Source organism: Denticeps clupeoides, chromosome 5 (genome assembly GCF_900700375.1).
Source record: "Denticeps clupeoides chromosome 5, fDenClu1.1, whole genome shotgun sequence".
Taxonomy (NCBI): domain Eukaryota; kingdom Metazoa; phylum Chordata; class Actinopteri; order Clupeiformes; family Denticipitidae; genus Denticeps; species Denticeps clupeoides.
This window is the reverse complement of record NC_041711.1, coordinates 6,156,987-6,171,688: the sequence shown is the minus strand read 5'-3', so window position 1 is coordinate 6,171,688 and position 14,702 is coordinate 6,156,987.

Below are 14,702 nucleotides of genomic sequence, written 5' to 3'. Positions count from 1 at the left end.
TTGTAGATTTTAGCATGGCCTTCAATGCTGTAAAATTCTACAAACTGCTTCAGAAGCTCAGCAACCTGGGCCTCGGCAACTAACACTGTGCATGGATACTGGACTTCCTCGGTAGCAAACCTCAGAACATCAGGATGGGAGATCACTCCTCCTCCACTCTCATAATAAACACAGGCACACCATAGGGATGAATACTCATCTCCATCCTCTATTCATGATTCACACGTGACTTCCCCCATTCACACCAGCAACATTGTCATTAAATGTGCTGACAACATAACCGTTCTAGGACTGATCACAAATAACAATGAAGCAATTATCACTTGAAGCAATTATGTGACAGCTATATGAATCTGTACACAGCCAAAACCAAAAAGAAGATGGATCATGGACTGCAGAAGGTCAAAGCGGTTGGATATCTCCACTCAGAAAGGGTAGAGAGCTTTAAGTTCCACATCTATGCTGACCTCACCTGGTCTAATAACATATCACACCATGTGGGGAAGGCACAGCAAAGACTACATTTTCTCAGGACACTACGCCAGACCGACCTCCCCCAAACCCTGCTGAACAACACTTACCACTCCACCATCGAGAGTCTCCTCACCATGGCTATACAGCCCAATAGAGCTGCTGCACAACAGTTGACAGGAAAAACCTGTAGCAGGTGACATTTAGACATTCACAGACATTTAGAAACATTTTCAAAGACATTTTCAAAGGTTCATTATCATAATTAAAGACTCTGCTCAACCTATTTTCTCCCATCTGCCTTCTGGAAGATACTAGATGATACTCAGGGCAAAGACCAACAGGTGTAATGTCTGTTTTCCTAATTTCCTTTATTTCAGGTGCTTAGCTGTTATGCTGCTGAGAAAAAAAGCTACCAACTGTTTTTCATTGCATTTACATTTACATTTATGGCATTTATCAGACGCCCTTATCCAGAGCGACTTACAATCAGTAGATACAGGGGACAGTCCCCCTGAAGCAACTCAGGGTTAAGTGTCTTGCTCAGGGACACAATGGTAGTAAGCGGGGTTTGAACCTGGGTCTTCTGGTTCATAGGCGAGTGTGTTACCCACTAGGCTACTACAACCTGAAACAGTGACAACAAATCTAATCAACAAATCTAATCAGGTGACGACAAATCTAATCAACAGACTCCTAGGTGCCCCTGACACCTAATGATATGAGTGAATGGCTTCCAATCGAATCACTCACAACTGCTGCATGTTTAATGTGGGTGATTAGGACCCTTTATATGTTTTTTCTAGCTGGATTTGTCCCCTGTGCCTTTTATTTTCCATTCATCAAAAACTTTTTTTTAGCTGAGCCGTGCTAATGTATGACATTTTAATAAAATATCTTGCCTGTTTTTATGTTTTCTATGTATTTTCCCTCATGTTCCATTCAGCATCACCAAATCAAATGCCATGCTGCCACTTCATTACAGCCATTATGGTTGACTCCTCTATTTCCAAACCAGGAAATGGAATGGTGAGTAATAAAATAAGGCCATTGTGCAAGTGGAAATATATTGTGCTGTTTTCATGTAACTTTTATTATTTTACACTTGATTACATACATAATGTCAGAGTGGACCTTAGTCCAATGTGGGAGACGTCGTTTTACTCCCTGCAATGGTACGAGAAACATGTTTTATGTCCAAAACCAAACTGGGCAGAGTCCAATGCCCTTTAACTTGGACCACAGGCAGGGTCCGTTCTTTTCTAGAAATAGATTACAAGTCTTCGGTAGAGATATCAGTTACTCCCGAAGCCGTTCAGAGGGACGTTATCAGGGTGGCACGGTCTGGGGACATCAACAGGGCTTCAATAGTGGATGCAGGAGAGCACCACAGCCTGCCCCTCCCAATTCTGGACCTTTTGGATATAGCTGACGCAGCCCCGCTGAGATCAAAGGAGCCGCGACTCGCCGGGAGGACGTATCCAGCTTCCTTGTCCCTGGACAGCCTTGGCTTCATTTTCCGCAGGTCCCGAGCCCTGCCTCTCAGTCCCGTGTCTGGTGGTGTTGAGGGTGAGGAGCGGCAATTCAGCGATTGCGTCCTTCCATCCTTGTCATCTCATCACCTCCTTGTCATCACTTCTGTTCACCTGCCGAGTCATGCCAACATGGTTGTGACATTAATCCGCATCACCCATCAATAAAGGTCAAGTTCACTTGTAGTCAGCAGGAAATTAGCATCTTGGATATAGTCTGGCAAATTGGATATTAAAGAAACTGATACTCACGCATTACTACACCATAACAGATTTCACCCAAAACATACCTTCAAAGGTATTGTGAAGTCTCAGTTACTTAGATTTTCCAGAATTTGCACCAGACAATAAGATTTTTGGAATGCCACAAAGACTCCTTCCTCAGGCAAGCATACAAGTCTTACAGAAATACACCGGTAAAAAAGGAGAAATAATTCATTCCAATTCTAACCACTTTCTCCCCAATTAGCACAGTTTTGAATTGTAAAATTAAGAGAAACTTTAAAAATATTATATCCAACTCACCCACACTTAAAAATTCTGAAACATCAGTGCTTCGCAGAAATAAAAAATTAAGGGACCTCAAAGTCAAAGTCAGCTTTATTGTCAATTCTGCCACATGTACAGGACATGCAGAGAATTGAAATTTTGTTACTCTCAGACCCATGGTGCTTACAAGTAACATTAAATACAAACAGTAACATTAAATACAAAGGTATAAATACAATTTTAAAAACACAATATACAGATAAGGGCACATGGTCGTGGAGAGTGCAAACCTTGTAGTGCAACAGAGCTTGTAAGAGTCAAAGTGACAAAGTGAGGTAGTGACCTCTTAGTATCCCCCAAAATTAAGACCTATACAACAGAAACCAACTCACTGCCACTGTCCAGAATTTTCACATATAAATTGTGTGTTAAATAGACAAAAGAAATTTACCATATTCGGCCCATGTTAAATTCTTATACCAAAAATTATGTTTACTTGAAAAATCTATACTCTAAACCTAACCTTAACCTTTCTTTTAACCTTAAACCTAACCCTGACTTTTCCCCTAACCTAACCCTGAACCTCAACTTAACCCCTATATCCAACCCCATATCTAAATCTAACCCTAAACCTAACCCCTAACCCTAAAACCCCTAAGAGTTATAAATACCTGGAGAGGAGTCCCTGGTTGCTTAGATGCTCCAGGGCACTGGAATTTCCCCTAACCTTACCAAATCAAATACCATGCTGTTAATTTTAATAGCTTAATCTTAATCATACTCAGAATCAGAATCGTATTTATTGGCCAAGTAAGTGCAAGCACATACAAGGAATTTGATCCCGGTAGATGGTGTCTCTCAAGTACAATGTAGGAAAAAAACAACAACAATCAACAACAACAATGTGCAAGGGTGTGGTGTTATTGTCCAAGTTGTGGATTGTTTGTGATTTATAAATAACTATATCTACTTTTTATGAATAAATAGGCAAAAAACAAACTAAATCTTATATACAAGTGAACATAAAGTGCAGTGTGCAATGATGGAGGTGATTTACAGTATCAGCTGTTTAGGAGGGAGATGGCAAGGGGGAAGAAACTGTTCTTGTGTTGGCTGGTCCTGGTCTGCAGGCTTCTATAACGTCTGCCAGAGGGCAGCAGGTCAAAGAGCCTGTGAACAGGGTGTGAGTGTCAGGATCCGGTCCGAAATGGGGCTTACTCCGGTCCTGTGTAATTGTTGTCCTGTGTAATGTTCCCTAATCGTTTTCACCTGTGTTAATTGTATAAAGCTGCCCTGTTCGTTTCTGTCCGCTGTCAGGTCTTTAAAGTTATGTTCCGTGTTCACCAGTGTCTACGTCTCGGATGTCTCCCCTGTCTTGTGCTTCACCAATTAAACCCCGGTTTCGTGATGTCAGGTGAAAGCGTCCTTCATTCCACGTCTTCTCGTCACTCTCCATTCTGCTCTCTGTGCACCCGCCGCGTCATGCCCGCATGGACGTGACAGTGAGGGGTCTGAGATGATTTTCCCTGCCCTTTTCCTGGATCTTGAGAGGTACAGGTCCTGGATGGAGGGCAGGGGGGCACCGGTGATCCTTTCTGCTGACAGTACAGTCCGCTGCAGTCTGATCCTGTCCTGTTTAGTGGCTGCTCCATACCAGGCGGTGATGGAGGAGCACAGGACAGACTCAATGACCGCAGTGTAGAACTGGATCAGCAGCTCCTGTGGAAGACTGTACTTCCCCAGTTGCCTCAGGAAGTACATCCTCTGCTGGGTCTTTTTGAAGATGGAGGAGATGTTGGTCTACCACTTCAGATCCTGGGAAATGGTGGTGCCCAGGAACTTGAAGGTCTCCACAATAGACACCGGGTTGTCTGATATGGTGACAGGGGTCATTGTCTCTGGGAAGGGGTGGGTGACAGAGGAGGATGGGGGGGGGGGGGGTGAGGAGTGATGGTGGTCATTGTCTCTGGAGTGGGGTGGTTGAAGGGTGTGAATCTGTCCCTCTCAAACCTGCAGTAGAAGGTGTTAAGTTCTTCTGCCAGGTCTTTGTTTGCTGCAGCATGGAGTGGGGGTCGTCTGTAGCTGGTGAACTCTCGCAGGCCTCTCAAGACTGACGCAGGGTCGTTGGCTGAGAAACGTTCTTTCAGATTCTCAGAGTAGCTTCTTTTTGCCACTTTGATCTCCCTGGTCAGCGTGTTCCTGGCTTGCTTGAACAGGACCCTGTCACCACTTCTGTAGGCATCCTCCTTGGCCTGGCGAAGATGCTGCAGTTTGGGACTGAACCATGGTTTATTGTTGTATGTGCAGAAGGTCTTGGTTGGTACACACACATCTTCACAGAAACTGATGTATGATGTCACAGTGTCTGTCAGCTCATCCAGATTTTATGCAGTTTAAAAAACAGACCAATCAGTGTAGTCAAAACAGTCCTGCAGTTCCTGCTTTGCTGCATTGGTCCACTTCTTCACAGTTTTGACCACAGGCTTGGCCCGTTTGAGTTGTTGCCTGTAAACTGGAATAAGATGGACCAGGCAGTGATCAAAATGTCCCAAAGCTGCCCGGGGAACAGAGCGATATGCGTCTTTTATGGTGGTGTAACCGTGGTCCAGTGTAATTTTTTCCCTGGTGGGGCAATCGATATGTTGTCTGTATTTTGGGAGTTCGTGATTCAGTTTTGCTCTGTTGAAATCCCCGAGGACAATAAAAAGAGAATCAGGAAATTTCCTTTCCAGGGTGGTGATCTGGTCAGCCAGCATGCGCAACGCGTCGTTCGCGTTGGCCTGAGGAGGAATGTAAAATCCGACCAGAACAAAGGAAGAAAACTCCCGCGGTGAATAAAATGGTTTGCAGTGGGTGAAAAAAGTTTCCAGGTTTGGGCTGCAGACTAAGATACAAGTGTATCTTAGTTAGAGTCGCTGAACAATATGTGCCTACATTCCAGTGCCAGCATGGGCTTCACTCATCAGGAGACTTGACTATTTTCATCAGTCAAAAAAAGACGTGCCTCCCTGACTCATACTCTACCTCAACTCTTTGTTTCTTCCATGCTGTCTCACTTTTTTTCTGCTACTCTTGCAATCTTTCTTGTTCACAAATTTCTGATTATGATGTTATGAAATTTTAGACTTTCAGGATTTAAGAAAAGAGTAGCCTTTTGCTTCCTTTGTAATTAGAATCTTTGGATACACAGCTTTGCATGTTTTATATGTCCTATGTGATCTACAGGGAAAATGTGCAAGAATCCACAAGGCCTCAAAATCCGTTTTGCCAGAATAATATACATGGACCAGGAGAATGATTAGCAGCACACAGAACAGCTAACAAAATACACCAGTTGCTGAAATATGTCTAAACACTTAAACAAAAAACAGAGAAGAGAAAACGGTACTGTTTGCCAGAGAAGAGAAAACGGTACTGTTTGTCAAGCTTTGCCTGAAAGAAGCTCATGTTACTATGAGTTGAGAAGTGAGACCGAGATAAAAGAGAAGGGATGGTAAAGATTGTAATGTGTAAGTGATTGTCATATGTGTGACTGTCAGCACACAGTGACACAAGAAAATGTGTCCTCTGCATTTAACACCTTGGTGAGCACAAAAGGCACCCAGGGAGAAATGTGTTGGCACAGTATCAAGGGGACTTGCTCAGTGGCACGTCAGTGGCACCTTAGCAGTTTGGGATTTGTACCGGCAACCTTCTGATTACAGGTCCGCTTCCTTACCCACAAGGCCACCACTTTGATCCCAGTTTGAAAAAGACATGGTCAGAGGAGTGGTCACAAGGCCCAAGCAGAGTCCCATAGTGTACAAGTGGTGTCCACAACTCCTGTGACACCTTTAGAAGATCTTATATGGCTGTTTTGGTGCAAAAGAAGAGTGGTAGAAGTGTCAGAGGGAAACGGGGACTTCGGTGTTGTGTTATGATGACTGAAAGAGTTTCTTCTAAGGAAGAGTTATCCAATCCTTTCTCCTCCTTTCTCCTCTCCTTCTGTTTGTTGTGTTTGATATGTGAGAGTCCACCTCTGTGGGGGTTGCAGTGTACGCTGAAAGCACTCGCAGAGTAAACAGTGGAGACTCACCTACCACCATGCATCATCTCGCAATTTGGTTCCACGTCTCTTCTGACATCACACCACACCACAGCCCCATGACAGACACTACCTTAATCAAGAAAGCCAGCATCTAATGCATTGTTGAATTCTGTGGTGACTCGTAAGCACAGGCCAGTAACAACAGTGGACACTCTGGATAGAATTATCAGCAGCTACTATCAGCAGCTCCTGGATCAAGCTGTCTATGACAAACCAGTGGTGGCCTAGCGGTTAAGGAAAAGGCCCCGTAATCAGGAGGTTGCCAGTTCGAATCCCGATCCCCCAAGGTGCCACTGAGGTGCCACTGAGCAAAGCACCGTCCCCACATACTGTCCCCGGGCACCTGTCATGGCTGCCCACTGCTCACAAAGGGTTAAATGCAGAGGACAAATTTCACTGTGTGGTGTGCTGCTGTCTATCACAAGTGACAATCACTTCACTTTATTATTATTATTGTTTACCTCCTAGTCCATCAACCTCCATGCCCTCTTTGTTCTGGACAAGTTTTTATGTTTTGTCAGTTTCTCTCCACCATACTCCTTTATGTGGGGTAGTGGTGGCCTAGCGGTTAAGGAAGCGGCCCACACTGCTGCCCACTGCTCACTCAGGGTGATGGATTAAATGCAGAGGACACATTTCACTGTGTGCACCGTGTGCTGTGCTGCTGTGTATCACACGTGACAATCACTTCACTTCACTTCCCTTATGTTTTTCTACAGGAAAGACAGCCTCGGATGACCTAACCCGTCACAGCGCTGTCGTGCCATTTTCGTGTGATGTCTTGTCTGTGTTCACCTGTTCCCAGTTATCCTGTCTTCTATTGTATTCATATAGTTGTGCTACACGTCTAGAGATCTTTTTTTTCTTTTGGCTCATCCATCAGGGCATTTCTTTTGTTGTTCTTTAAATCAGTCTTGCACTTGTGCCCAAAAAGTGGTGTAATGCTCCCGCAGATAAAATCATTTTCAGGATACCTTGAGAAAGAATACGACATATTGACATAAATAATAAATGTTTTATGGTGTAACTGTTCACTGGATTAATTCCACTTTACAGCAAATCAAGGCTGCCCTACCATGTAAGCGAGTTAGAGGCAGTCACACCTATGGCACACCTTTACTGATGTCATAGGCACTCTTTCAACCACATCTGGTGATGGACAGTTTAGCCTCCTTCCACACTACATATGTGCATTGCAAATTAACCTGATTTCAACAAGAAATCTTGACAAACATCTATATTTCTGTGCAGACACCAAGGCTGTATATACAGGGAGTGCAGAATTATTAGGCAAGTTGTATTTTTGAGGAATAATTTTATTATTGAACAACAACCATGTTCTCAATGAAGCCAAAAAACTCATTAATATCAAAGCTGAATGTTTTTGGAAGTAGTTTCTAGTTTACTTTTATTTTTAGCTATTTTAGGGGGATATCTGTGTGTGCAGGTGACTATGCATACTGTGCATAATTATTAGGAAACTTAACAAAAAACAAATATATACCCATTTCAATTATTTATTTTTACCAGTGAAACCAATATAACATCTCCACATTCACAAATATACATTTCTGACATTCAAAAACAAAATAAAAATAAATCAGCGACCAATATAGCCACCTTTCTTTGCAAGGACACTCAAAAGCCTGCCATCCTGTCAGTGTTTTGATCTGTTCACCATCAACATTGCGTGCAGCAGCAACCACAGCCACCCAGACACTGTTCAGAGAGGTGTACTGTTTTCCCTCCTTGTAAATCTCACATTTGATGGACCACAGGTTCTCAATGGGGTTCAGGTCAGGTGAACAAGGAGGCCATGTAATTAGTTTTTCTTCTTTTATACCCTTTCTTGCCAGCCACGCTATGGAGTACTTGGATGCGTGTGATGGAGCATTGTCCTGCAGGAAAATCATGTTTTTCTTGAAGGATGCAGACTTCTTCCTGTACCACTGCTTGAAGAAGGTGTCTTCCAGAAACTGTCAGTAGGACTGGGAGTTGAGCTTGACTCCATCCTCAACCCGAAAAGGCCCCACAAGCTCATCTTTGATAATAGCAGCCCACCTCCACCTTCATCAGTCCATAAAACCTTAGAAAAATCAGTCTTGAGAAATTTCTTGGCCCAGTCTTGACGTTTCAGCTTGTGTGTCTTGTTCAGTGGTGGTCGTCTTTCAGCCTTTCTTACCTTGGCCATGTCTCTGAGTATTGCACACCTTGTGCTTTTGGGCACTCCAGTGATGTTGCAGCTCTGAAATATGGCCAAACTGGTGGCAAGTGGCATCTTGGCAGCTGCACGCTTGACTTTTCTCAGTTCATGGGCAGTTATTTTGCGCCTTGGTTTTTCCACACGCTTCTTGCAACCCTGTTGACTATTTTGAATGAAACGCTTGATTGTTCGATGATCACGCTTCAGAAGCTTTGCAATTTTAAGAGTGCAGCATCCCTCTGCAAGATATCTCACTATTTTTGACTTCTCTGAGCCTGTCAAGTCCTTCTTTTGACCCATTTTGCCAAAGGAAAGGCAGTTGCCTAATAATTATGCACACCTGATATAGGGTGTTGATGTCATTAGACCACACCCCTTCTCATTACAGAGATGCACATCACCTAATATGCTTAATTGGTAGTAGGCTTTTGACCCTATACAGCTTGGAGTAAGACAACATGCATGAAGAGGATGATGTGGACAAAATACTCATTTGCCTAATAATTCTGCACTCCCTGTAGGAGTAGCATAGAAAAATGCTTTGCTCTTTGGACTAAAGCAAGTTGATCGACAATAACCTCTGAACAGGTGGAGTCAGCCACAGGAAGCTAATCATACCCACAGTCCATGGAATTACCTGCACAAGTCCAGAATCATCACAATTCCCTTGAATGAACCCATGTGTGTAAAAATGGGGATCAAGTTCTTTAACAGTAGCTCTGGACATCTTACAAGGGGATATACATATATATGCACTACATGAATGACGAGATCATACACAATGTTTGTTTAAGCACAGTGTAAAGGTGACCGACACAAGCTTCATTCCTATGCGCAGAAGGAATTGGTGACAGTGATGCACTGTGGGCAAATGGAAATGACTGGCTGTGTGACTGGTGTGTTTGCCAGCCTCCTGTCACAAATACGCCACAGTGCAATACATTCATCACAGTCATTTGTCACATGAAGACTGTTGGGCTTTTATATGAAAAAGTGATGGAGACACAGCAGGAAAAGGCCATGGACTGAGTTAACCATCTTAACACAGTCATCAAGCACAGTTTCAACCACATTCCAAATAAAATCATATAGGAAATAAAGAAAAACTGTTATATAATCAGATTTTCTATTTTTTTTTACTATACTGTACATCCTGGGGAGGCCATTACATCTTGAGAGTGATCAGGGATTGATGCAATATCTCTAGCTCATAAAACGTGATCAGTAAGATTTATGCTTAATTATCACAGCTCATTCACAGTAAAACACATAAAAGCCAGCATGGTGGGGTTGGGGGGTTAGCAATTATACCATTTTGTATAACATTCCAGACCATGACCCCACAAGGCTGAGGAAAAAAACAATGTAGGGAATAATTGAGGTGTTTTGACACATGGTTGTGATGGCTGAGACACTGCATGCCACCATGCTACACCCATGTTCAAGACCAATTACGACTTAATATTTATATTACTGGTAGAGTGAATGTTTTAAGGCGTTTAGAAAGGTGTTTAGTATTATAGACTTCTCAGGGTGCACAGGGGTAGGGAAGGTGAGAATAGTGTGGAGTGCTACTTGTTAGCCCATAGGTATAAGTTTAATTAGTTATTATAACTGATATCAATAGCATCTATCAGCTTTAATGAATTGGGAAATAAATTGCCAATAGGCCAAAAGGCCTGCCACACGCTCTGTCCATTTCTGTTAATTTGATATAATGCGTAATGCCAAGACTGACAGTGCTGTTAATGATCAACCACACTCTGTATGCACTGCTTGGATCAGTAAAAACAGCCCTTGGAGACTGTTTTGCTTGCATTGAATGTCAGCAAGGGAAAATAGGTTGCTTTTGGTTTAGTGGTTTGAGTGTTGAAGTGAAAAATAAAAAAGGAAGCTTTTAGATTGACCTGCCTGCAGTAGCTTACGGCACCCCGAAAGCAGGCGACAAAGGTACCCTTCACAGATATCAGTCGTAATTCTACCAAAGTACCGCAGGGAGCGAAGTAAAAAGCCAGGGGTGGACTAGAAAAGAACAACAGAGATATATGGCTAAATAAAAGTTGGGTTGTGCTGTGGTCTCTGTGGGCACTCAAACATGTCAGAAGTGATTTGATCTGCTTTCCTCCAGATGTGGCTGCTGTAGTTTGGGCTCTGAAGTGCTGGGAAATGGAGCCAGTCTCCTTCCAGCCATCAGCATAAAACTGGTCTGTGGAGCTCTTGCTAAAGTCAAGAGGGTGCAACAGAACTGAAAGTATCTCCTTTTATTTAGTCTGTGGAATGACTGTGCAGGTACGCAAATGAAGCTGTAAGAAATCAGACAGTGAGAAACTGTGTTTCACTGAGCGCATATATCACAACTGAGGTACCATTTTTAGTGAGAATTTAGATGTTCATCACCAAATGTTGAGCACATTTAAAGATGTGGAGTGTGTGTTTAATTTAAACCCTAATTTTTTTGTGTCCGACAAGTCACTCACAGTCCACAGAGGAGGACACAGATAATGCCAGGGCTGGTTCTGCAGGGGTCCTGTGTCTGCTTGGGTCTTTTAAACCATAGGTATGGACTCGAGTTACATAACTTGGACTCGAGTCATGAATTTGACTTTAGCCTCAACTTGACAAAATGCAAAGAGACTTGCAACTTGATGTGGACTTTAACATCAAATAAATTGCAGGACAACCAATGAAGCCAATGAAGAGAAACTGGCAGTAGTAGCCTAGTGGTTAACACAGTCACCTATCAAGGTTCAAATCCCACCTACTGCCATTGTGTCCCTGAGCAGGACACTTAACTCCAGGGGGGACTGTCCTGTAACTACTGATTGTAAGTCGCTCTGGAGAAGGGTGTCTGATAAATGCTGTAACTGATAAAGGAAGTAAATGAAAAATATTTTTTCAAAGATAGTTTTGTTTGGGTTTAAACCAGAGGTGCCCAAACATTTTCCCTTAGTGGGCCAAAATGAAAATCTATCGGAGGACCGCAGGCTAAATGTAATATTTTACACAAGATACAAACACTAATAGTACAGTAAAGTACTTTTATTTATCAAACAGTTATCTAACCTTCCTTTCTGTGTAAATAACATTAAACAAAATATGACAAATAAGTAATATATAGGCATTTCAAACACGTCTAATCTTTTGTAATCACATATAGTGCAAAATGTCAAAGAGTGCATGTCCAACAGCAACACAACAACAACAGTAGCAACAATATAATTGCACCACTAGTGAGAAATATGAAGATGTTCTTTGGCGTTTATCAGCCTATCAATATTAGGTTGCAGCTGACTCACTGAGAGGGTGAGGATGTCCTGTAGGTGTGGGTCAGTCAGAGTGCTTCTGAGCCTGGACTTGTTAAGGTTTATTACAGTAAAAGTCTGTTCACAGATGTGAGTGCTGCCAAATAAGGCTAACATGACCTGTGCATGTTTCCTAATGTCTGGGTACCTTTCAGATGAGACATGTGTGTAGAAGTCTTTCAGGTGTAGTGACATGAATTTATTCTTTAGCTCAGAATCACACTGAAACTCAATTAGTTGCATCTGAATGTGATCAGGCAACACTTATGGTGAAGGGTTGAGAAAACAGCTCCATGTCACCTCTACTTTCCCTAAAGTCCTCAAAGTGCAACGCAAAGTCCTGGTCCAAGTGCCTGAGAAGTGCTGCATATTCAGGCAGTCTCTGCTTCACCAGGTTGACCTCTCTCAGACTAGGGAAGTGTGCAAGGTTTCCTGGGAAGAAGTGAAAGAGTTGCTAAGTCGTCAAATAATAATAAATATTGCAACATAAATGTTGTTTTATGTACTTTGAAAGAGTTAGCCTTACAATTTTATTACAATACTGCCACTGGGTGAATTCTGTGAAGCACTTGCAGACATACTGTGTGCTGGGGAACAAGCCGTTGCACCGGGAGAGGACACTGTACGAGCTGGGGAGGAGGACCGGTGGCGTTTGGTCCATGAGGGAGAGACTGGCGGGGAGTGAGTTCAGGATCTGCGGGAATTACCGGGGCAGAGGAGAACCGGAAGACGGCGGGTTTCAGGATGGTCCAGGAGCGTGGACTGGACGGGAGGATGTCTTAGGCGGCAGGAAGGTAGGGCAGCATGAATTTCGTAACCAAAGGATCAGGCAGGCTCAGGGTCATTAACAGGCCGAAGTCGTGGCCGTGAAGTTCGAGTCAGGGTTCCGTTGTGGTTCTCAAAGTTCTCAAAGTCAGGGGCAGGCGAAGGTCGCATTTCATGGGTCAAGGTCTTAGTAGTGTGGGTAAGGGAGGGAGCGTCTCGGTTGAGGAATCTCATTCAAAGAGCGTCTCCTCGGGGTCACTCGACTTTTATACTCAATTCTGCATGCTTTCATTTTCTCTTCTGGGTCGTTGTCTCCCTGGCTGGTCTGGCGCTCTCTGGTGGGTTAGAGGTGTGTTGGCCATGACAAATACTTTTTAACAATACTTTTTAACTGCACAACAATGCACTTTCTAACATATTCCACATAATATCAGTCCCAGTAACTGCACTTTTATCATGTGAGGTGCACGTACATGCTTGCCACCTTTCCTCTCCATTATCACTTGATTAAATCATAAGCATTTTTACAATCACAAAAAATATAGAAGCTCCAAAAGACAAAGTGCATGTTTGCCTGTCAATCAATCAGTGATGATCTGATCCTTCCCTTGAAGCTGAATATTCAGGGTGTTGAGCAGGTCAGTGATGTCCACCATAAAAGCCACGTCACAAAACAATTTTTCATCTGTGGGGACTTGAGTGTCACTGTTCTTGCTTGTCAAAAACTCCGCGATGACATGACGCAGCTCAAAAAATCTTTTGAGGACTTTCCCACAGCTCAGCCACCTCACCTCTTGGTGGTAAAGCACATCCTTGTATTGTGAATCAACCTCCTCTTTGAGACCAATCATGTGATGCCTCAGTGGTATGTGATGGATCGGGATGTGAGCCACCATACTTCTGATTATGAGGCCACTTCCTTAACTGCTAGGCTACTATTGACACTGAGTTCTGCTGTGACTTAAACCTGGGAGATCAGCAAACAGTAGATGTTGCTATGAAACAGCGCTTGCAGTGTTTTCGCCCTCTCTTCAGCTGGTGGTGGGAGACGGTTTTAAAGAAACAAAAGTGGAATCTCCACTCTTTCAAAGTTATCAAAACTGCTGCAAACAAATACAACATATGTTTGGTGGTGAATTTGAGGAACACAAAGGTATCCCTGTTGTAGTTAACACAAGATGGAACAGGCAACTGAGGCAAGTAAAAGCAGTGCAATCATCTAAAGCTTCTGAAGCTCTGTTTTATTCTAGAAAAGTCTGGGCACAACAAGTTGTCATTCACAAAATGGAAGGGGAATCTGTTGAAGGAGTTGGTGGACATCTTGAAGCCATTTGGAGAAGCAACTGATTTAACACAGAGGGAGAAGGTCATCACAATGGCTGTTCCATCCATCTTGTCCATCAACCACCACCTTGAAAAGCTAAAGCCCCAATTTTTCTGAGCACCCTGATCTCCAGGCATGCCTAAACAGAAGATTTCTTGGAATCTTCATCAACATGAAAAGGACACAAGATGGGGTCACTGCACTCTTTTCAGATCCTGTCTACCTCAAAGCAGCTGCCCTGGATCCAGCCTTTTCCCTGTTGTGGGTGGAGCCTCATGTCCTGGCCAATCGTGACGTCAAAGCATAGGTGGCACAACAACTTAAAGGTAAATGTTACAGAGATGAAACATCTCATAATCTGATCTAATTGACTTCAACAATAATTAAGTGTTCTGTAGTATTGCAGTCTAACACACTGCAACACCGTCACCGCATAAACAGCTGATGCAACAGTGCGAGTGTTGTTCCTCTTGCATGCTCCTGCACACCCTACCTGGAACTACTGACCATCAAATGTTGTCCTTTTTAT